A 23,844-nucleotide genomic window follows, 5' to 3' on the forward strand; every position below is an offset into this window, starting at 1 on the left:
TCAACAACACATCAATACGTCGTGATTAAGTGGGTTTTACCCCTGACATGCAAGGCTGGTTTAATATACACAAATCAATCAATGTGATATATCACATTAACAAACCACATGATCATATCAATTGACAAAAAAGCATTAAATACAGCTCAATGTCCGATTTGATAAAAACTTTTAACAGTTTAGATATAGAAGGAAAGTTCTTCAACATAATAAAGCCTATTTGAGTAAAACCCACAGCTAACATCATAATCAATGGGGAGAAACTGAAAGCTTTTTCTCTAAGATCTGGTATAAGGTAAGGATGCCAACTCTTACCACTTCTACTTAGCAGAGTACTGGAGGTGCTATCAAGAACAATTAGACAGTAAGAAGAAATAACAGGTATTCAAGCTGGATAAAAAAGAAGTAAAGTTATCTCTATTTGCAGATGACATGATCGTGTATGTAAAAAATCCCAAAGATCGCACACAAAAAACTATTAGATCTAATAAATTAACTCCATAAAGTTGCAAGATATAAAATCAATATATAAAAATCTGACATTTCTATGCACAACAATGTAGCCAAAAAAGAAATTGAGAAAACAATCTCATTTACAATCACATCAAAAAAATAAAATAGGAATAAATTTAACCAAAGAGAGACCTGTACACTGAAAACTATAAAACATTAATAAAAGAAATTGAAGAGGACACAAAGAAATAAGATATTCCATGCTCTTGGATTGGGAGAATTAATATTTTTTAAATGTCCATACTACTCCCAAAGGAATATATAGATGCAATGCAAACCCTATCAAAATTTCAATGACAGTCTTCACAGAAATAGAAAAAAACCCTAAAATTCATAAGGACCCACAAAAGACCCCAAATAGCCAATGCAATTCTGAGAAAAATAAAGTTGGAGGCATCACAAATCCTGATTTAAAATTGTATTACAAAGCTGTGGCAACCAAAATTGTATGGTACTGATATAGAAACAGATGTCTAGACTAATAGAACAGTATAGAGAGCCCAGAAATAAATCCAAACATATATGGCCAACTAATTTTCAGCAAGGGCAACAAGAAAACACAATGAGGAAAAGATAGTTTCTTCGATAAATAGTGCTGGGAAAACTGTATTTCTACATGTAAAAGAATAAAATTGGACCCTTATCTTACGCCATACATAAAAATCAACTGTCTCTCCAAATTTGGGGGCAGCAGTTTGCCCTGTGAGTTTACTTCTCTGATAAATATAAAAAATGCTGATCAGTTTTTTTCCTGCTTTTTACTTGTTGTTAGGATGAATGGCAACTTCCAAGCACCTTACATGCCAGGGCAGAAACTGGAAATTAAGCTAAAAATAACATTTTAAATATCCAAATGGTTCCCAGAGAGACAAGGAGTAAGTTTACTGAATAATCTCAGTTATCTCTGAGATAGTATCACATCATCTAACATATGTGTAGTTGTATCCCAGAAAGAGAAAGAGGTTTGGAAAAATATTTGCAGATGGAATGGCTGAAAATTTTCCAAAATGGAAAAAAAAACCTGTAAGACCACAAGTCCAAAAGATCATCAAACAAACAAACAAACAAACAAAAGATGAGATAAATACAGAGAAAACCATATCAAGGCGTAACATAATAAAATTGCAAAGAACAGAAATAAATATAAAATCTTATAAGCAGCCAGAGAAAACAGATATATTAAAAAGACAGGAATCAATGAAGATTTCTCATCTGAAACTATGCAAGTCAGAGAACAATACAATGAATCTTTAAAGTGCTGAAATTAAAAAAAAATCTGTTAATCTAGAAATGCATATCCAGTGAAACTATCCTGCCAAACTGAAAATGAAAAGCACACATATTCAAAGAAAAATTGGAGAGAATTTGTCACCAGTAGATGTGTACTACAAAAAAGGTTGAAATAACTCGTTCAGGCAGATGGACATGATACTAAATGGAAACCTGGATGAAACCAGGGAACAAATAGTACTGGACATAAAAAAGTGTGTAAATATAAATTACTTTTTATTCTCACGTTAAAATTTCTTTAACAATTGTCTTTTAACAATTGAATATTTAAAGCAATAATAACAAATTGCGAGGTTTATAATACTTGCAGAAACATAGAATATGAACGTGGAAATGGAAGCATACTGTTAAGAAACTTACATTTTATATGATCTGGTACAATAGTAGGTGAAGACAGACTGTAATTAAGATGTATATAATAAAACCTAGATTAACAACTATAAAAACCAACAGTGAAGAGGTATAGCTAATAAGCTAATAGTAGAAATAAAATAAAATGTTAAGAAATAATTAATTCAGCCACTGCACTCCAACCTGGGCGACAGAGCAAGACTCCGTCTAAAAAAAAAAAAAAAAAAGAAAGAAATAATTCAATAAAAGGTAGGAAAAGAAGAGAAAGAAACAAATAGAAAAGAAATAGCAAAATGGTAGATTAAAACCTAACAATATCAATAACTATGTTAAGTATAAGTAGCCTAAAAATTCCAACTAATTGGCAAAGCTTATCACTGTGTTTTTTAAAAAAGTTTAACTACATGGTGCTTTCACGATAAATGCTTAAAAATCTTTTTAAAAAGGTTAAGATTAAAAGGATGACAAAAGATGTACCATGCAAATAGTAATCATAAGAAAAGTGGAGTCAACATATGAATATCAAACAAAGTGGATTCCAGAACAAAGAAACTGCTCTGTATCTCTGTAGAGATACAGAGGGGCATTTCACAATGATAAAAATTGAATCCATGAAAATGATCTAACAATCCTAAATATGTATGTACCTAATTTTAAGGGCTTCAAAATACACGAAACAAAACCTGACAGAAATGAAAGGATAAATAGGCAAATTCACAAATGACAACTGAAGATAATTCAAAACTCCTTTCACAGGAATTGATAGGACAAGTAGACCGTATTAGTGAGGATATAGATAATTCAAAAACTGCTATCAACCTACTTGACCATTAATCAAGATAGACCATATTCTGGGCCATAAAATAAATTTCAGTAAATTAAAAAGGATTGATCTCATACAGAGTAAATGCTCTGACCATAAAGAAATTAAATTAGAAATCCATAACAGAAATTTATCTTAATTTTTGTAAAGTAAAAGATAGACATATACTAATATTAGAGTCAAAGAAAGAATCATGGCTAGGCATGGTAGCTCATGTCTATAATCCCAGTGCTTTGGGAGGCCAAGGCAGGAGAATTGCTTGAGGCCAGAAGTTCAAGACGAGCCTGGGCAACATAGTGAGACCCCATGTCTAAGAAAAAAAATAATTTAAAAATTAGCCAGGTGTGGTGGTACATGCCTGTATTCCTAGCTACTTGGGAGTTGGGAGGTGGGAGGGTTGCTTGAGCCCAGGAGTTTGAGTTTATAGTGAGCTGTGATAGTGGCACTGCTCTCCAGCCTGGGCAACACAGCAAGACCCTGTCCCTGAAAAAAAAATTGCAAAGGAAATTAGAAAATATTTTGAAATGAATGAAAATGGAAGCATATACTTATACAATGCAGCTAAATCAGTACTTAGAGGAAATTTTTAGCTTCTGAATTCTTTTATTAGCAAAGAAGGGAGTTCAAAAATAAGTGGTATAAGCTTTCAATTGAAGCAACCTGAAAAAGAATAGCAAATTAAAGACTAAGTAAGCAAAAGAAAGAAAATAAATATAAGAGTTGAAATCAATGAATTAGAAAAGAGGAAAACAATGGAGAAAAATTAATGAAACCAAAAGCTGGTTCTTTAAGAACAATAAAATTGATAAATTTCTAGATGTATAGATCTGAAAAAGAAGACACAAATTACCAATATCAGAAATAGAGACAGAGGACATTACTATCAGATTCTGTAGACATTAATAGGGTAATAAGAAAATATGAACATCATATTTACAAATGTTTGATAATTTAAACAAAATGGATAAATCTCTTAAGTGTTAGAAATTACTCAAAGTGACTCAAGAATTAGAAAACTCAAAGACCCCTCTATTTGTTACACACACACACACACACACACACACACACACACACAGCCCTTTCTGAAACCCTGATACCCCTCTGCACTGTGTTAGTTTTGCAAACATTTACTTTGAGGACCTTCTCCGGGTTAGGCACTGTATGTTTACAGAAGTAAAAGATTTAATGCAGTTGGGGAGGGAAGAGACAGATGAGTGAATAAATAAAATACTGCATAATAAGTGTCATGAAAGAGATCTGCACAGGGTGTTATTAAGGAAAAAATATGAGATACCCTACATGAGAGAAGACTTCAATAAGGAGGTGAATATTAAAGGGTAATGATGATAATGATGATGATGATGACAATGATAATGATAGCAACAACAACAAAATAACTGTTTACTTTTCTCTTGATCTATTGACACATATTGGCTAAATGTGTTACACATATGAACGAATCTAAACCTCTCAAAAACTCTGCAGTAGGCACTATTATCCTCACTGAAACCGAGAGACCCAGCAGATAAAGAACTTGTCTAAGGCTATGCAGCCAGGAATGAAAACGAATCAAGTGACTGAAAGAGAAGAAAGTTTCAGATGACAGGAGTGACGTGCAAAGGTACAGACGCTTGAGGAAGCATGGTAGGTAGATTTGAGGCTGCAAGCTTCTTTTCTTCCTTCACAGGCACATTTCTTGAAAGGTAATATCTACCCTCTGCCTTCATTTTCATTTCCTTATTAGTTCAAGAAATATTTACTGAGCTCCTTGGTGACTACCCAGTCTTTCCTTGATGACCTGAAATTTGACCCTGTCCCTTCTATTCAACTTGCCAACAACCTTTTTACTGCTGTAATAAGAGGCCATTTTTTTAATAATACTCATTTTCTTCTGATTATAAAAGTAAATTCAGATTGTGGTGATGGTATACAATTCTGTAAATCTGTTAAAAATCATTGAACTGGACACAAAACAAGAATGTCTCCAAATGTAAATTATACTTCAATAAAGATGGGTTTTTTTAAGTAAATAAATGCTCATTGTAGAAAAACCAAGAAATAGAAAGAAATACATATGGCGACTATCTCCTGTAATCTATCACCGCATGTAGCTAGTGATTTTTCGGTGCAATGTTTTTGCACATTACCTGGATATTTCTGAAGTCTTAAACCTGATATTTTCTTCTACTCAGCCCTGCACAGCTTGTCATTCTACCTTCCCTGCCTCGTGGGAAAGTATAGAAAAAGCAAAGGAGGTTGGGCACAGTAGCTCATGACTGTAATCCCAGTGCTTTGGGAGGACGAGGCAGGTGGATCACCTGAGGTCAGGAGTTCAAGACCAGCCTGGCTAACATAGCAAAACCCTGTCTCTACTAAAAAAATACAAAAATTAGCCAGGCATGGTGGCACACGCCTGTAATCCCAGCTACTTGGGAGCCTGAGGCAGGAGAATCACTTGAATCCGGGAGGTGGAAGTTGCTGTGAGCTGAGATTGCACCACTGCACTCCAGCCTGGGTGACAAAGTGAGGCTCCATCTCAAAAAAAAAAAAAAAAAAAAGTCCATTTTTGGATTTAAACGATAACCAGGGCTGACTGGATCCAGGGCGGGGCATAAGAATACTACTTGAAAGTCGGTTTTATCTCCCTGATTCCCTCACCCCCAGACTAGAAAAGAGGGATGGGGCATAATCGGAAATGAAGGAGAAAATGTTTACCTGCGGTTTTGTTCCCGAGAAAAGACCCTATTTCTTACCCTGCCTTCTCCATTAAGCCTGGGAGATGGGGAAACAATAGAAGCCCCATATAGGTCAGGGGTCCTCTGAGAGCAGAAGGAGCCGGTGTTCACAGACAGGTCAGGAGAGGTGAGAGGCTGTGGGGCCACACTGTAGAGCAGAGAGACACAAGCAGAGATGAGCTTGGCAGCGTGTGTTCAAGCTGGCCAACAAGACTGCAGGACCCGTTTCCTGTGGGCTCTCCACTGCCCCCTGACCACACACAGGAAGAATACAACATTTCCTGGGTGTCTGAGAGCAGCACGGATGTAGCCAAAATAATGTCCAACCAAAGATTAGTGGGGATAATCGATGTCTCCGTGGGTGCCTGGGTGGGTAGGTGACATCCAGGATCGGAGGCCCTACCCCATGGCATGATAGAGCCACTGGGGCTTACATGCCATCCTGGAACCAGGGGAGTGACTGAGGCCTGAGGTGATGAAAGGCAAGTAGGAAGTTTCTGCTGCACAGCCAAATGGTGATTCAAAACAGAAATGGATTCCAGTGAAGCAGGCACCTCTGACTCTATGGCCTGAGATCCAGACCCTTCACAGCATATCAGCAGGAAGGGTTCGGCGAGGCTTTGGTGGTATTTGGCTCAGATCCTAGTTTGCTGCCCTGCTTCCTCTTCACGAAGGAGACATGCGGGAAAGGAGTAGTAGCAGCGGAGACACAAAAAGCTGCTTTATTACAGGCTGCTTCTGTGCTCAATACCCTTGATGTGGCGAGTGGGCGGGAACATGAGGCTCAGTTTCTGAGCCCCATGAGGTCAAGACTCCCTCCTGCCAAGCTTGAAAATCAGCATTTGACCATCTTTTGGTCAACATAGGGTAGAGGAACCTGAAGCCGTAGCAAGCTCACTTAGGCCTAAAGAGAGAGCAAGACAACTGGGCCTGCCTGGGAAGACTCCAGCCCTGTCATACCCTCACAGCTGGGACACGGAGTCAGAGGAAGCTAGGGCCATGCAAGTGTGACACCAGGGACCCTGCTCACCCTCAAGCATGGCAGAGACAATGTCCTCACCAGATCAGTGCTGCCTCTGCACGCAGGGGAAGGGGGTTGAGGAAGTAGAGATGGCAGGAAAGCACAAGCATTTTTATCACGGTTTTCCCCACTTTGCATTATATCATAAACATTTTCTCATGTAATTAAAATTATTTCAAAACCTAATTTTTAAAATTTTATTTAAAATTTTATTTTTTTTTGAGATGGAGTCTCGCTATGTCATCCAGGCTGGAGTGCAGCGGGCGCGATCTTGGCTCACTGCAACCTCTGCCTCCCAGGTTCAATCTATTCTCCTGTCTCAGCCTCCCGAGTAGCTGGGATTACAGGCATGCGCCACCATACCCAGCTAATTTTTGTATTTTTAGTAGAGATGGCATTTCACCATGTTGACTAGGCTTGTTTCTAACCCCTGACCTCAAGTGATTCACCCGCCTCAGCCTCCCAAAGTGCTGGGATTACAGGCATGAGCCATTGCGCCCAGCAAAACCTAATTCTTAAAAGCTTATTATTTCATCATGTGAGTTGAGACTTTTAAAATGTTCCCATAAATTCAGGAAAAAACTGATTCTTCCGTAGCCACAGTAACATGTAGCCATCAGAACTGGTTTTAAATCCGTTCAATTAATCAATGACGACTGGCTTTGGTGAACACACTTTCGTAATCAACCAAGAGGTGTCAGCCCCTGACTTCGAAAAGCCAGCTAATCAGAGATGGACTCGCTGCAGCAAACGTACCTCTGAGGCCAACCAATCGGCAACAGTCTCACACAAGTCGCTGGACTTCTACTTCACAATGTCAAGCCGTGGCTTCGAAAGGACCTCCCACCTCCAACTCTATGCCACCCCAAACCCTGTACAAGATCTACCATCTGCTCTATTCAAAGGGACTGTGCCTGCCGGCATAGCTGCCCGCCCCCACCCCCTTTTTTTTTTGAGACGGAGTCTCGCTCTGTCGCCCAGGCTGGAGTACAGTGGTGCAATCTCGGCTCGCTGCAAGCTCCGCCTCCCGAGTTGACACCATTCTCCTGCCTCAGCCTCCCGAGTATCTGGGACTACAGGCGCCTGCCACCACGCTCAGATAATTTTTTGTATTTTTAGTAGAGATGGATGTTAGCCCGGATGGTCTCGATCTCCTGACCTCGTGATCTGCCCGCCTTGGCCTCCCAAAGTTCTGGGATTACAGGCGTGAGCCACCGCGCCCGGCCAGCTGCCCCTTTTTATAGTTAGTATGTGATCACCTTTCTCTTTTTATTTGAGATACTGACAGGAGATAGCATGACTTATTGAACCATTCTTCTATTGCTGGATATTTAGATTATTTCCAATACTTAATCATAAATAAAACTGTGGTATTTATCTGCACATAAAAATGTTTCATTGCACCACTGATTATATTTTTAAGATAAATCCCAGAAAGTGAAATGACTAAGTCAATGGATAGAAATGGTTTTAGAGATTTTTATAAATATTGTCACAGTGCTTTCCAGAGAGACTGTATCAATTTACACTCATATATATCATTGTCTGGGGTGCCCATTCTGCTATATGTTTGTAAGAATTAAGTATTTCAATTAATACAATCTTTGCCAATGTAATAAGAATAGTTTCTTATTTTAATTTGTATTTATTTCTGAGAATGAATATGCTAGTTGTTTCCATAACACCTATTCTCCCTTCTTCCATAGGAATAAAATTTTTGGTTGGGCATCTGCTGTCCAGAATAAAGACTACATTTTCCAGCCTCCTTTGCAGCTGGACGTGGTCATGTGACCGCATTTAGGTGGCATGTAAATGAAGGCACTGTGTGGCAGCTTCTGGAAACTTCCTTTTGAGGCGCCATGTAGGTGAACTTGGATTCTTCTCTGCCCACTTCCCACTCCTCATTCTGATGCCTAGGCTTTAATGCAAGCTTGGACCACAAAGTTGAGGACTGCACCATAGGGATGGCATAGGGTAAGCCAGACTGTGACCTGAATGTGAGAGAAATAAACTCTCTTGTTTAAGCCACTATTTAGATTTGGAGTTTTCTGTGACTCGCTGGTGATTCTAATCATAATGAATACACCCCTGGTTTATTGGCCATATTTCCTGACCTTCTGTTCTGATTTGCCACCTGCTGACTTGCCACTTCCATCTAAGCTGTCCCCCTGAGAACATAACAATTTCACATCTCAACAGTTCTAAGTACTTTGAGGGTAGGAGCTGTGCTATAGTCATTTATCATCCCACTACCCACACCCTACACACCAAGGCCAGTGATCAATAAGCAGGTGCTTATTGAAGTACTCAATATGTGTCTAGTGGTTGAAGTTCTCCTCCCCTTCATGAATATTCTTAATCTGGAGCTATAGCTAGGCTTTAAGAGTCCATAGACCACTCCCTAAAGTTTTATTCAAACTTTTTATTTTAGTCTATTATATTTTATTCACATATAAGTTTTTTACATATATCCTATATTTTTTTCTGGAAGAGAATCTAAATATTTCAACATATATTTTCAAAGGACTAAATGACTCAAAGAAGTTTGAATGGCACTGTACCTATGACACAAAAACCATTACTTTTTCTTCAGTTCATTGGTCCATCACATTTCCTCTGCCTTACCCAATTCAGTTATTTCTCAATCTCATGTTGACAGTATTCTCCTGACCTGTCTCCCTACCTCAATCGTTAGCCCATCTCTAATGTGCCCTGGACCTCTATGGTGACTGTCCTGCCGAAGAATCAGTCCTGCTTACCAAGTCCACAGTCCCCACCCTGGTACTCAAGGTCCTTCGTGATAAGGAGCCCATGTCTCTTTCAAACACTACCTTTATCCTGTTGGAGATCAACTTCTCAAAGACAGGAATCTTTTGTCTGTTCTGTTCACTGATATATCCGAAGACCAACACACAACACAACCAATAACTGCTGAATGAATGGAGGAATGAATGAACGTTTTCTAATATGGATTAATGGGGCTTTTCCAGATCACTTTTTTGCTTTGCAGTCTCTGTCCCTCTGCCATAATCCTACCAATATACCATGACTAGTTCATATGCTAACATTGTTTTCTTTGTTTATTTCCCTTAGAAGTGATTTACTTTTTGCCCTTTAGTATTTAGAGTCCTGGTAACATGCATGGCTGTTCTATAGTCTTTTGAAAATGTGTCTTCTTTCTGAATAGGTTATTAACAGAGCTCATGGCTTTGGCATCATTGTTCAGCCCTTAGTAGTTGCTTGAAAAATACTGTTTAATGAATTAATTAAAAAAAGAAGGCTGTATGGGCTGAATTGGTGAGATTTTTATAGCTTTTAGATAAAAAGATGGCTATTTCTTTATCTCCACTTAGCATATTAAAGGTAAGGCAGAGGGAGAGGTGGAAGTGAAAAAGTTTCTAAGTATAGAAAAATATGATTTACTATACTTTTTATTTTTTGTTATTTCTTCTAAGTGGAGATAAAAGAGAATTTGGGGCAAAATGAAAATTGGACATAAATTTACCCAAAAAAAGGCATCTTTCAGGGTGCAGTGACTTGCACTTTTAATCCCAGCTACTTGGGAGGTTGAGGCAGGAGGATCATTTGAGCCCAGGAGGTGGAGCCTATAGTGAGCTATGATTGCACCACTATACTTCACCCTGGGTGACAGAGCAAGACCTTATCTCTTAAAAAAAAAAGGCATTTTTTTGTCTTGGTAAACAATTTGTTTTATATGCCATAAATAGTTTAAGGCATTTAAAAATAATTCAAATATTTAAAGAAAGTTGATGATAAAAAATAACCTTTTAAAGACATAATTTAATATCAATTCAAAGAAAAAACTCTCACATTGCAGTTATAACTTCCCCAAACATTGTACTAAACAATAAAATCTTACTTAGTTGAAAACACAAAAGCTAATAATTGTTCCTAGCAAGTTACTATTAAGTAGTAGGCAGACTGTCATTTACAACACTTCTGATTATCACATTTCTAATTTGAAAGCCCCTTCTTGAAAAGAGTAATCAAGACAGGAGAGTGGTAGGAAGTGAGCAAACATTTGTGTACTATCTACTAAGTGTCAGGTATGAATAAGATTGTTCTTATTCTTGATGTTGTATCCTAAGACTTTTGAATCTTATCTTAAGTCAAGGACAAGTTCTCAGTTTGATGTCATCATCACAGGAAAGGGTACTTTAATTCAAGAATTCTTGTCCTTTTTCATCATTACATATAAATCCCAACTCAAGAAAATGGCAAACTAGTTTAAATAGCAAAACATCTGCAAATGTCACTGATCCATATTTAGTGACTCCTCAGTTTCAATTCGTTTCTAGAAAATTGACTGAATCATGTTAGATGGTTGCTTTACCCAGAAACAGAAGCTAATAATTAGGAACTACAAGCGCTCAGGTTTTTGTCACTGCCTATTCATTTTATAAGAATCCCATGGGAAAGCCACATACTTTATTAAAGAAGGAATAAACAAGACCGTTTTTGAGAAGTGTTGTAGTGTATGCTTATCAATACCTCAATACCCCTATTTACTAATACTTAACAAAAGCTCTTTTTCCTATACTGGACCTACTGAGTTTTCCATTAAACTCAGTACTGAGTTTCTCATTAAATACTGGACCTACTGAGTTTCTCATTAAATACTGATGAATCCATTCTAAGAAGAAATGCCCATATATTCCTGAATTTGGTCCTATTTCTGAATATGTCTATTGGTACTGGATACATTCCCTGTCCACACAGAGTTAGTAACTGTGGTCAATTTTGTGGACTTTTATAATATTTATTTAATGGCAGTTAACCTAAGGAATAGCATGGGACAGTTGATTTTCTTCTCTCACTATAATTCAGGACTAATTTTCTCACCATTGCAACATATATTTACATGGCTAACACCCATAAATGATCACATAAGATTTACATGCATTTCCCCACCCTGCTCACTGAATAAGAAAGCAAACTGTGAAACAAGCTTATGGAAATAGTTAAAGAATTAAGATCTAATCATATTTCAAAGCTCACCCTCAGAGAAGCTCTCTGAAGCAAAGGCTGCAGAAACTGAAACTCATTTATTACTTGGGCTGAAATACAAACTTTAAGAGAATGAGGGAGAAAAAAACCTTTACTTTGCTCTAGGGAAGAAGCAACTATTCTCTGATGTGCAGAAAATAATTTATCCTCAAAGACCAAATGTAAATGGGGTCAATTAATTTTTTCTAAAATCTCTACCTTCTGTAATATTTTTCTAAGTCTTTGACACTGTTACACTTTATACTAAAATCTAATGTGTGATTTGACAAATGTCAAAGGAAACTGACTACTGTATTTAACAAATTTTAATAAGCATAATGTATACTTTAAATATACTTAACACAAAATTTACATGAGTGGCCATTCTGTGGTATAGTACTCTTAGGAAGCAGATAGAATACCTATGTCAAATTTTGACTTCAAAGATTTAAAAAATAGTGACATTGTTCAATGATCAAATGACACGAATCAGCCAAGTAATAAATTATTTGAATTATAAGCTTTGAATCTAGGCATCAGATGCCCCAATTTGGCATGCTCATAATATCTTACTTTTTGTTTTTAAAATTTTTTACTTTTTGGTTCAATTGGGTAAGAAAAAAAGTAATGTATATTAATTGGAAAGTTTATAAAATATATTTGCACTAAGCTATGCTATGTCAGATTTGTAGACAGTTCAATATAAAACAGTGGTCTCAATACTTAACAAAAGCTCTATTTCCTATACTGGATTATTTTGAGTTTAGAATAGCTGCTGAAAGGATGTTCTTGAGATTTAAGCATTAGCTGTTTCTAATTTAAAATGACCTAGACTCAAGGATACAAAATCAATGTACCAAAATCAGTAGCATTTCTATACACCAATAACATCCAAGTTGAGAGCCAAATCAGGAATGCAATCTCATCTACAATAGCTACATACTCACAAAAATAGGAGGGGAAAGATCTCTGCAAGGAGAATTACAAACATTGCTAAAATAAATCATAGATGAAACAAACAAATGGAAAAACATTCTATGCTCATGGATTGGAAGAATCAATATCATTAACATGGCCATACTGCCAAGGCATTTTACAATCTACAGATTCAATGCTATTCCTATCAATCTACCAATGTCATTTTTCACAGAATTGGAAAAAAAACTGTTATAAAATTCATATGGAACCAAAAAAAAAGCCCAAATAACCAAACCAATCCTAAGCAAAAAGAACAATGCTGGAGGGATCACATTACCTGACTTCAAACTATACTATAAGGCTGCAGTAACCAAAACAGCATGGTACTGGTACAAAAACAGACACATCGATTCATGGAATGGAATAGAGAACACAGAAATAAAGATGCACATCTGCAGCCATCTAATCTTCAACAAAGTCAACCAAAATAAGCAATGGGGAAAGAACTCCGTATTCAAAAAATGGTGCTGGGATATAGATAGCGGGCTAGCCATATGCAGAAGAATGAAAATGGATCCCTTTTACCATATACAAAAATTAACTCAAGATAGATTAAAGACTTAAATGTAAGACCTCCATCTATAAGAATCCTAGAAGAAAACTCAGGAAACACCATTCTGGACCTTGGCCTTGGGAAATAATTTATGAATAAGTCTTCAAAAGCAATTGCAACAGAAACAAAAATTGACAAGTGGAACCTAATTAAACTAAAGATCTTCTGCACAGCAAAATAACTACCAACAGAGTAAACAGACATACTACAGAATAGGAGAAAATATCAGCAAACTATGCATCTGACAAAGGTCCATCCAGAATCTATAAGGAATTTAAACAACTCAAACAAAAAACAACCTCATAAAAAAATGGGCAAAAGACATGACCAGACATTTCTCAAAAGAAGACATACAAGTGGCCAACAAACATATGAAAAAAATGCCCCATATTACTAATCAGAGAAATCCACATCAAAACCACAATGAGATACCATCTCACACCAGTCAGAATGGCTATTACTAAAAAGTCAAAAAACAGATGTTGGTGAGGCTGCAGAGAAAAGAGAATGCTTATACACTGTTGGTGGGAATGAAAAGTAATTCAGACACTGTGGAAAGCAGTTTGGAGATTTCTCAAAGAACTAAAAATGGAACTACCATTTGACCCAGCAATCCCATTACTGGGTATACAACCAAAAGAAAGTAATTCATTCTACCAAAAAGACACATGTACATGAGTGCTCACTGCAGCACTATTCACAATAGCAAAACCATGGAATCAACCTAGGTGCCCATCAATGGTGTATTGCATAAAGAAAATGTGGTATATATATACCATGGAATACTATGCAGCCACAAAAAGGGCAAAATCATGTCCTTTGCAGCAACATGGATACAGCTGAAGGCCATTAGCCCAAGCAAATACCACATGTTCTCACTTATAAGTGGGAGCTAAACATTGGGTACTCATGGACATAAAGATGGCAACAACAGACACTGGGGACTACTAGAGGTGGGAGGGAGAAGAGGGTAGGGGTGGGAAAACTAACTGTTCGGTACTATGTTCAGTAACTGGGTGACAGGATCATTTGTACCATAGACTTCAGCATCACGCAATATACCCAGGTAACAAACCTGTACCTGTACCCACTGAATCTAAAATAAAAGTTGAAAAAAAAAATAAAAATAAAATTGAAAAAGAAATGTAGGACTATGCAAACTTTCAAGACAACATACATTATCTGCACTAAAAGTTTACTACTTTCCAAGAAAATATTTTAAAAAAAAATAATAATTCACATTTTAAAAATGGGTAAAGAACTTGAATAGGCATTTCTCAAAACAAGATACACAGAAGGCTAAAAGCACCTGAAAGTTATTTAACATCATTAGTCATTAAATAAATGCAAATCAAACACATTGAGGTACTGCTACATACCCAGTAGAATGGCAATAGTAATAATAATAATGATGATGATGAAAATAACAAGTGTTGATGAGAATGTGTCAAAATTTGAACTCTCCTAGATTGTTGACAAAAATGTAAAATGTTTCAGCTGTTGTAGAAAACAGTTTGGAAGTTCTTCAAAAAGTTAGGCATAGAATTCTTATATGACCCAGCAATTACGCACCCAGGTAAATACTCCAAAGAACTGAAAACAGGTACTCAAACAAATACTTGTACACAATTTATCATAACACTTCTATTCACAATAGCTAAAAGGTGGAAACAATTCAAATGTACATCAACCAATAAATGGATAAGAAAATTGTTGTATAAAAATAAATAAAATAAAATGACTTAGAGTGTATCTAGTTTTCCAGAATCATCTACATCAAGGCTGAATTACTTCGCCACTTCATTTTAATATAATATTCAAAATGTTTGAAAGCAATGAGTATGATGCCCATACAAAACATGTCTTATTTCCCCGTTCAGTTGACAAAAATAAGGTGTCCAGTTGGCTCTGTTGCTTTATAGTTGAATTTCCCATCACCCAGACCCTAAAATCTACTCCCACCATCTTTTTCATTACATAAAGTTCCTTTGATCGACTATTTCAACTGTTGCCAGGTGGTAAGCAGTAAAGCATGTGGTTAACAGCATGGGCTATGAAGTTAAACCAACCTGGGTGGTGTGACCATGGGCAAATCATTTAACTTTCCTGGATATTATTTTATAACATGTAGATAAAGTGGACAATAAAGATTAAATAGGACTGAGGTTTAGCAATGTAGGAGTGATGCAAGTGCAAGATGGCAATGGATCAGAGAGTAGTGAGTCAGCACTGGAATGAAGACAAACACTAGGTTCTTTATGCGTGAGAAAATGGGAAAAATAAAATGCAAGGCAAGAGCGATCAAAAGGAGAATTTGGTAGACTGAAATCTTGGAGGTGAACTAGGCGAGTAATGTTAGGTCTAAGGCATGGCTGCATTTTTGCATGGTCTAAAGTGGAAACAAGATATAACAGAAGTGACTTTACTACAGCTGAGCTTATAAACTTGCAGGGTCAGACTATTAGAAAAGACACCTACCAAAACAGTCTTTTCCGGTAGATTCTGGTTACTCTTTCTTATTCATCTTTCCACTTTAAACCCAAAAGAACTATTTGCCTCAGCTTCTTTACTGGGGAAGCAATTTTCTTCCTGGCATGTCCCCAAGACTGGGGTGCTCTGCTACTTTTTCTTTTTGTTTGAGACGGAACCTCACTCTGTCGCCCAGGCTGGAGTGCAGTGGTGTGATCTTGGCTGGCTGCAACCTCTGCCTCCCGGGTTCACACCATTCTCCTGCCTTAGCCTCCTGAGTAGCTGGGACTATGGGCACATGTCACCATGCCTGGCAAATTTTTGTATTTTTAGTAGAGACGGGGTTTCACCACATTGACCAGGCTGGTCTTGAACTCCTGACCTCATGATCCGCCTGCCTCGGCCTCCTAAAGTGCTGGGATTGCAGAGTGAGCCATCATACCCAGCCAGATTTTCTATTTTTAATAACAGCTGTAGTAAGATATAATTCACATATCATAAAGTTCATATTTTAAAACTGCACCATTCAGTGGTTTTTAGTATATTCATAGATCTGTACATTCATCACCACGACAAAATTCTAGAATATTTTCATCACCTCAAAAAAACAAAAAAAGAACCCATCCCTATTAACAGTCACTTCCCATTCTCCCATCCTTTGAGCCACTGGCAACCACTAATCTATTTTCTGTCTCTAGGGATTTTTCCACTCTGGGCATTTCACGTAATTTAAATCATACAACATATGACCTTTCATGACCAGATTCTTTCACTTAGCATGTTTCCAATGTTCATCTATGTTGTGGAATGTATCAGTACTTCATTCCTTTTCCTAGTGAAATCCATTGTGTGGATATACCACATTTTGTTTATCCACTCCTCAGTCAAACATTTGAGTTTTTTCCACTTTTTGACTACTATGAATAATGCTTCTGTAAACATTCTTGTACAAGTTTCTTTGGGAAATATTTTTTCAGTTCTCCTGTGTGTACTTAGGAGTTGAATTGCTGAGTCATGTGGTAACTATGTTTAGCTTTTTGAGGAACTGCCAAACTATTTTCCAAAATGACTGCACCATTTTACAATCTCACCAGCAAAGTATGAAGGTTCTAATTTTTCCATATCCTTGCCAAAACTTTCGTCTGTCTTGTTGATTATATCCAGTCTAATGGGTATGAAGTGGTATCTCATTGTTGTTCTGATACATGATTTGTGATTATTTCCTTCTATCTGTGGGTTGTTCTTTTACTTTCTTGGAAGTTTCCTTTAAAGCTTTTCATTTTGATGAAGTTCAGTTTATCTATTTTTTCCTTTGTCATTTGTGCTTTTAGTGTCATATCTAAGAATTCTTTGCCTAATCCTGAAATGTCATGAAAATTTACTTGCATGTTTTCTTCTAAGAGTTTCATAGCATTTTTCTCTGATATTGCTTTTTTCTAAAAGTTTTATAGTTTTACCATTTATTTTTAGGTCTGTGATTCACTTTGAGGTCCTTTTTTGTGTATCTTGTGAGGTAGAGGTTGAACTTCACTCTTTTGCATATGGATATCTAGTTGTCCCAGCACTATTCATTGAATTTCCATATAAATTTTAGGATCAGTGTGTCAATTTATACTAAAAAAGGCAGTTGGGATTTCGGTAGGATTGTGCTGAATCTGTATATCAATTTGGGTAATACTGGCATCTTAACAACGTTAAGTTTTCTGATCTGTAAATATGAATGCCTTTTCATTTATTTAGATTTTAATTTTTTCATTGATGTTTTGTAGTTTTCAAGATATATATTTTGCACTTCTTTTGTTAAATTGTATTCCTAAGTATTTAATTATTTCATGCTATTTTAAATGAATTTGTTTTCTTAATTTCATTATCAGATTGTTTACTCCTAGTGTATTGGAATACAATTGATTTTTCTATATTGATCTTATATCCTGAAACCTTGGTAAACTCTTATTTTTCAAACAGTTTTTTTTTTTGGTAGGATTCCTGAGAATTTTTCTGTACACAAGATTTTGTCATTTGAGGATAGAATTTTACTTCTTCCTTTCCGATCTGGATGACTTTTCTTTTCTTGCCAGACTTCCTAATTTCTGTCAATCTATTAGATATAACATTTCATTAGTGTCTTATTTTTCATTTCCTTGGTTACTGACAATATGAGCAGTTCTTCATGTATTTATGGGCTACTGATATTTACACCTCTGTAAAATGCTGTTTTGTCTTTAGCCAATTCTTTTTTTTTTTTTTTTTTTTTGCTGTTGTTGTTGAGGCAGGGTCTCACTCTGTCGCCTGGGCTGGAATGCTGTGGTGCAATCACAGCTCACTGCAGATTTGATCTCCTGGGCTCAAGCTATCCTGCTGCCTCAGCCTCCTGAGTGGCTAGGACCACAGGCATGCACCACCACATCCGACGACCTTTTTATTTTTAGTAGAGATAAGGTCTCACTATGTTGCCCAGGCTGGTCTCAAACTTTTAGGCTCAAGTGATCCGCCTGCCTTCATCTCCCTAAGTGCTGGGATTATAAGCAAAGCTGCTACACCTGGCCTTAGCCAATTCTTTTATTAAACTCTTCATTTCTGACACATGCCAAATTTCTATGGCGTGTGTCAGAAATGAAGAGCTTAACAAAAGAATATTATGCCAAGTTTCCATAACTACATCTATATCATCTATATATATCAATATATGGCTTTATGTGCTCTCTATTCAGTTCCTTTGGTCAGTCTATCTATACTTGTACCAGTGCCAAACTACTAACGTTCATACCTTTGCAACAAATTTTGATTTTGTATGTGGTAGGAGGGAAATACTTTTGACTTTTTCTTTTTCAGAATAATTTTGGCTGCTCTTGGGCCTTAGGCCAGGCACAGTGGCTCACACCTGTAATCTCAGCACTTTGGGAAGCCGAGGTGGGAGGACTGAGTGAAGCCAGGAGTTCAAGGTTAGCCTGGACAACAAAGCAAGACCCCCATCTCTACAAAAAATTTTAAAAATTTAGCTGGGCATGGTGGTGTGCAACTGTAGTCCCAGCTACTTGGGAGGCTAAGGTGGGAAGATCACTTAAGCCCAGGAGTTCAAGGCTGCAGTGAGCTATAATCGCACCAGTGCACTCCAGTGTGGGTGACAGTGAGATCCTGTCTTAAAAAATTAGATTTATTTTTGTCAGATAAATCCAAGGAATTGCATTAAATCTATAGGTCAAATTGAGGACAATTGACATCTTTAAGATACTTAAGGTATTCAAGATTTAGTGGGTATATTTCTCCATGATTTAGGTCTTCTTTAATTTCTTTTAAAACAGTTAAAAGTTCTCCAAATAGGACTTATACGGCTATTCTTAGATTCATTCCTATACACTTTCTATTTTGCTGTGTTAGCAGAATCATTTTTTAAATTATGTTTTCTGTTTCTTGCTGGATTATATATTTAGACAACTGCTAAACTGTCTTATTATTTCCAATAGTTTACTGATCCACTTAGGTTTTATGTATAGATTTTATGTATAGACAATCATATCATCAGTGAATAATATCAGGTTGCTTCCCTCTTTCTAATTTGTATCCTATTTCTTTTTCTTGTATAGCTGTGACCAATGGCATCTGTATTTCACTGTTGAACAGCAGCAGTGATAACGGGCACCCTTCTCCTTTCCTGATTTTAAAGGGAATCCTTCTAACATTTCACCATAAAAATGATGTTTGCTCTAAGTTTTTGATTAATATTCTTTATCAGGGCAAGGATACTCCCTCCTATTCCTAGCTTATTAAGATTATCACAGATATGAGTTGAATTTTGCCAAATGCTTTTCTTTACCTGAGATGATCACATGGTTTTTCTCCTTTCAGTGTGGCAACGTGATGGATTATATTAATGGATTTCTAACATGAAATCACCCTTGCATTCTTGCATTCAGTCCAGCTTGGTTGAAATGTATAATCATTTTTATGTACTGCTAGATTCTGTTTCTAAATTTTGGTTAGGAATTTTACACTTAAAATTAAATGTAAGATTGGTATGTAATTTGCTTTTTACTGTTCCTGGCTGACTTTCATATCAAGACTATACTGGCTTTAGAATAAATGGGGGATATTACTTCTTTTTTTCCTGTCACAGATTTTGTTTATTATTGGAGTTTTCTGTTCCTTGAATGCTTGGTAAGAACTTGACCAAAATCATTTGAGTCTGATGTTTTCTTTAATAAAATATTTAAAACTAAATGCTATATTTATTTAATTTCTACAGGACTATTAGAGTTTTCTATTTCTTCTTTCATTTAATCACGTTTTCTAAAAATGTTTCCATCTTATCCAGATTTTCAATTTTATTGGCATAAAGTTATTCATTAAATTATCTTTTCTATGTCATTTGACTCAATCAGCAGTCATTTTTCCTATTTCCTCCTTTCCCTATTTGTGTCTTCTCCCTATTTTTCTGACCGGTCTTCTAAAAAGTTTATATTTTACTAGTCTTTTCAAAGGATCAAACTTTGCATTTGTCAAATTACTGATTTTTAATTAAAACCTCTAACTCCTATGGCATCTATGTCCTTATTTCCTCCTGGTTCTCCAGGGACCTCTCTGACAATTGCTTATCGATCTATAGCTGGTTTTAAATAATTGCCCCATTCCATCTGCCCTTTCCTTACCATAGCAACCTCTCCCTTTTTAATCCATTCTGATAGTACATCATCTTTTTGTTGATATGACTTCCAAATTCATCCCTAGCCACTACAGCCTTGGTACCCAGATCCAGACACCTCTCTGTGATGTCCCAAAGGCACTCAACTAACTGAACTCAATCATTTCTCCTTGAGTCTGTTCCTCCTCATCTTAGTTAGTGGCACTTACATTTAGATACCCAAATAAGAAACTTAGTAGAATTTTTTAGAATCCCTCTCTCTCGCTCTTGACAGTCCTGCCAACTTTTACTTCTCGATTTTCACCTTTCTCTCCTGAATTTTTCCAATAGCTTTCTAACTTATTGTCCTATTCACTCTAGATATTTCATTTTTGCTGTCTGATATAGATCCACCCACCATCTTTCAACTGATACTCTATCTAAAGTATAAATATGATCATATCACTTTGTAATTAAAGAAGCAATTTTCATTGCTTCTTAGCAAATACTAAAGTTCAAGTTCCTTAATGGGGCATACAGTACCATTCAGGGCCAGGACTTCACCTCTCCAGCTTCATGTTTCTCTACTTCCCACTCTAGCTTTTATGCCTCTGTGAACACCAGACTGTAGTTCCCTGAATATGCTATTTCACACCCTGTGTTTTTGTCCCATTTTTTTTTCATGAATATCATTCATTTCCTTGGTAGGATCTTTTTTTTTTTTTTTTTTTGAGACGGAGTCTCGCTCTGTCGCCCAGGCTGGAGTGCAGTGGCGCGATCTCGGCTCACTGCAAGCTCCGCCTCCCGGGTTCACGCCATTCTCCTGCCTCAGCCTCCCGAGTAGCTGGGACTACAGGCGCCCGCTACCACGCCCGGCTAATTTTTTGTATTTTTAGTAGAGACAGGGTTTCACTGTGTTAGCCAGGATGGTCTCGATCTCCTGACCTCGTGATCCGCCCGCCTCGGCCTCCCAAAGTGCTGGGATTACAGGCGTAAGCCACCGCGCCCGGCCCCTTGGTAGGATCTTAATCATCTTGCAATAATCATTTGAACATCATCTCCTCCAGGAAGTCTTCCACAAAACCTCAAGAAATCTCAGTTTGGGCCAAGTCACATTTCTCTGTCAGCCCATACACAATTATTTTATTGCTTATTATATTAAAATTATCTATACAACTAGACTGACAACTCTTTAAGGGGAGGGGGAATATGTTGTACATGTTAACTCCAAGCATCTAGCATATAATAGGATGCAAATTTAGCTTCCTTGAGAGAACTGGATCGTAGCCCACCCTTCTGCTCCAAGTCTATATCCTAACTGTTGCCTGACAGGCTCAGTGTGCCTCACAGGAAGGGAGTAGCAGCTGAAACTGCCCAAAGGAACAGAGGAAAACAAAATGGGTAGCCTTGCCTCTTCCCTGCCTGTAGAAGAAGCTGGCAGCTTAAATCCTGGGCAAGAGTAGATTAGACAGTTTGCTACTGAAAGTGCTTAATTTGAGAATGCAGTATGGGACTTGGAAGGCAGAGCTTCTAGACAGGGGTAGTTCTTGACATTTGTGTCCTAAAGGAAAGAGAGCCATTTTTGGCTTTATAAGAAGAATCAGAAGCAAAGACTATAAGGGATCAAGGTTTCCAATAAACCAAGCTAGGGATCACGGCCTGATTCAAATCCCAGCACGGATCTATGATGGGAACTGAGACCAAGGACCCAGGTAGAAGCCTGGGGAATAAAGAAAAAGGTGAGCAGTAACTAGGGAAGATGCAGATCATGACCACAAGGGCTCCTCAGGGGTCAGTTCAGTCGAGGCCCAGCAGGTGCTGAATGTGCAAGCTACATTTCTATACTCTTGAAGCAGCAGTCCTCAAAAACCACCAGCTTGGGCCCAGCTGGCTTCAGTGACTGGGCCCAGTCTAAGTGCTCTAAATCATTCTCTCTTCAGTCTTAACCTCTCCAGTCCTCAGCTCCTTCGATTCCTCGCATGGAAATAGCCTTAATTAGGACCTATATTTTCTAAATACAGGGCTCAGGCCATTTTCTGAAAGCTCTGCTTGCTTTTGGCTTTTCACAGTGATGCTCTAACATAGTGGCTCCCACCCAGGGGCCTTAGATTTAGGAGGCATCTCAGCATTATCAGAGGACCTGAGGAAAAGCCTGTTAGAAGAGCTTGGGGCTTGTAAATAGAATCTCTGTGATCTTCTGCTAAGTTGTTCAAACTGTTCAGTCTCTTCTAACTAGGCCTTGGCAGCATCACTGCTAAACCTTCCATCTTAGTCTAACATCATTGCGTTGGGGATGTACCTGACATACAGGCACCAACTGGCATTTTATTTCCTTTCAGACCAAAATCAGCACTGCAGGCTACCCTATCTATATCCCAATTACACTTTATTTTGATCCCATTTGGAATGGGGGGGAGGCTTAATCTTCATATGATTTTGGGGGGGATTTGATTAAGTCTAATGTCAGACTGATTTATTACAGCATTAGTGTAAATCTTTTAGATTTCACGAGAGGAAAAATATCAATAAAAGGATGACAGTAGGGGATGAAAAATAAAACAAGAAACCAAAACCTTGAGAAATAATTTTGTAAAGCTTAAATGTCTGTTAATGGGCTATAGCATTTAAAAATATTTCTCCAAACAGGATTAGAATGAAGAAAGAAAGTAGGAAAGATGATGCCAGAGTAACAGGAGAAAAACGCTTTTGAGCTTTTTCTACTGAATCAGCCACCAGGATCTTGTGGCCCAGGAATCTGATTTAAAAGCTCCCTGGTTGCTTCTGATAATCAGCTTTAGGTGAGGAACCACTGTTCTAGCTAATGAGGACAAAACAGAGGGCACTTCCCTAAGTAAAAGTATAAGGACAGTAATTGATACAAAACACATGATTTCTGCTAACCACTTCTGCCATATTATCTAGTTTCTATGAAAACTTTTTCTCTGAAAAGAACCCAACCAGTTGAGATTATCTATTCTAAATAAATGAATATCATCAACTTTGATAACCCCTAAAGAGTTTCTATAGTAACACAGAACAAAGATAATAACCATCAAGATCTAGGTAATCAAGACTGCTTAGTGTGCTTAAACTGGCTTACTTTAATGGTTTTAAATGCAGTAAAAACCAAAGAGCTCAGCTCTAAGGAATCAGACAGCATCGCTACAAGAATATTTAATTATGTGGTTCCCCCTAAAAAAACCCAAATAAAATACAATGAAATATATTGTTTAATCACAAAAGCAATTAAAATACATAAAGACAATTTTCACTGAGTCCGCAACTCTCAGCATGTAATTATTTATCTAATTCAAGTCATGCAGCTAGGTGTTGGAATTAACTTCTCTGAACTAGATACAAAAATGGAAAGTCATTTTGGGATTTGATCCTCATTCATTTTCAACCAAATATCCAAATTCATTTCCAGTTCACATAAGAACTGCCGCAGCTTTACCTAAATCGGTTTTCTACAAGTTAAACAGCGCT

At 37.2% G+C, this 23,844-nt stretch overlaps 1 protein-coding gene across 30 annotated transcripts in view; it reads right to left on the reverse strand.

Annotated features, from left to right (window-relative positions):
* The window catches only part of CEP112 (centrosomal protein 112), a 555,600-nt gene that overhangs the window by 131,640 nt on the left and 400,116 nt on the right, over positions 1 to 23,844 (reverse strand). Inside the window, exon 22 of one of the 30 annotated variants that reach the window (XR_010153365.1) lies at positions 5,731 to 5,860. The exons of the other annotated variants lie outside the window; for them this stretch is intronic. The gene's annotated coding sequence lies outside the window, so the exon portion shown is untranslated. The remainder of the gene's footprint in view (positions 1 to 5,730; positions 5,861 to 23,844) is intronic. 30 annotated transcript variants of the gene reach the window in all.

This window comes from Pan troglodytes, chromosome 19, assembly GCF_028858775.2.
Source record: "Pan troglodytes isolate AG18354 chromosome 19, NHGRI_mPanTro3-v2.0_pri, whole genome shotgun sequence".
NCBI lineage: Eukaryota > Metazoa > Chordata > Mammalia > Primates > Hominidae > Pan > Pan troglodytes.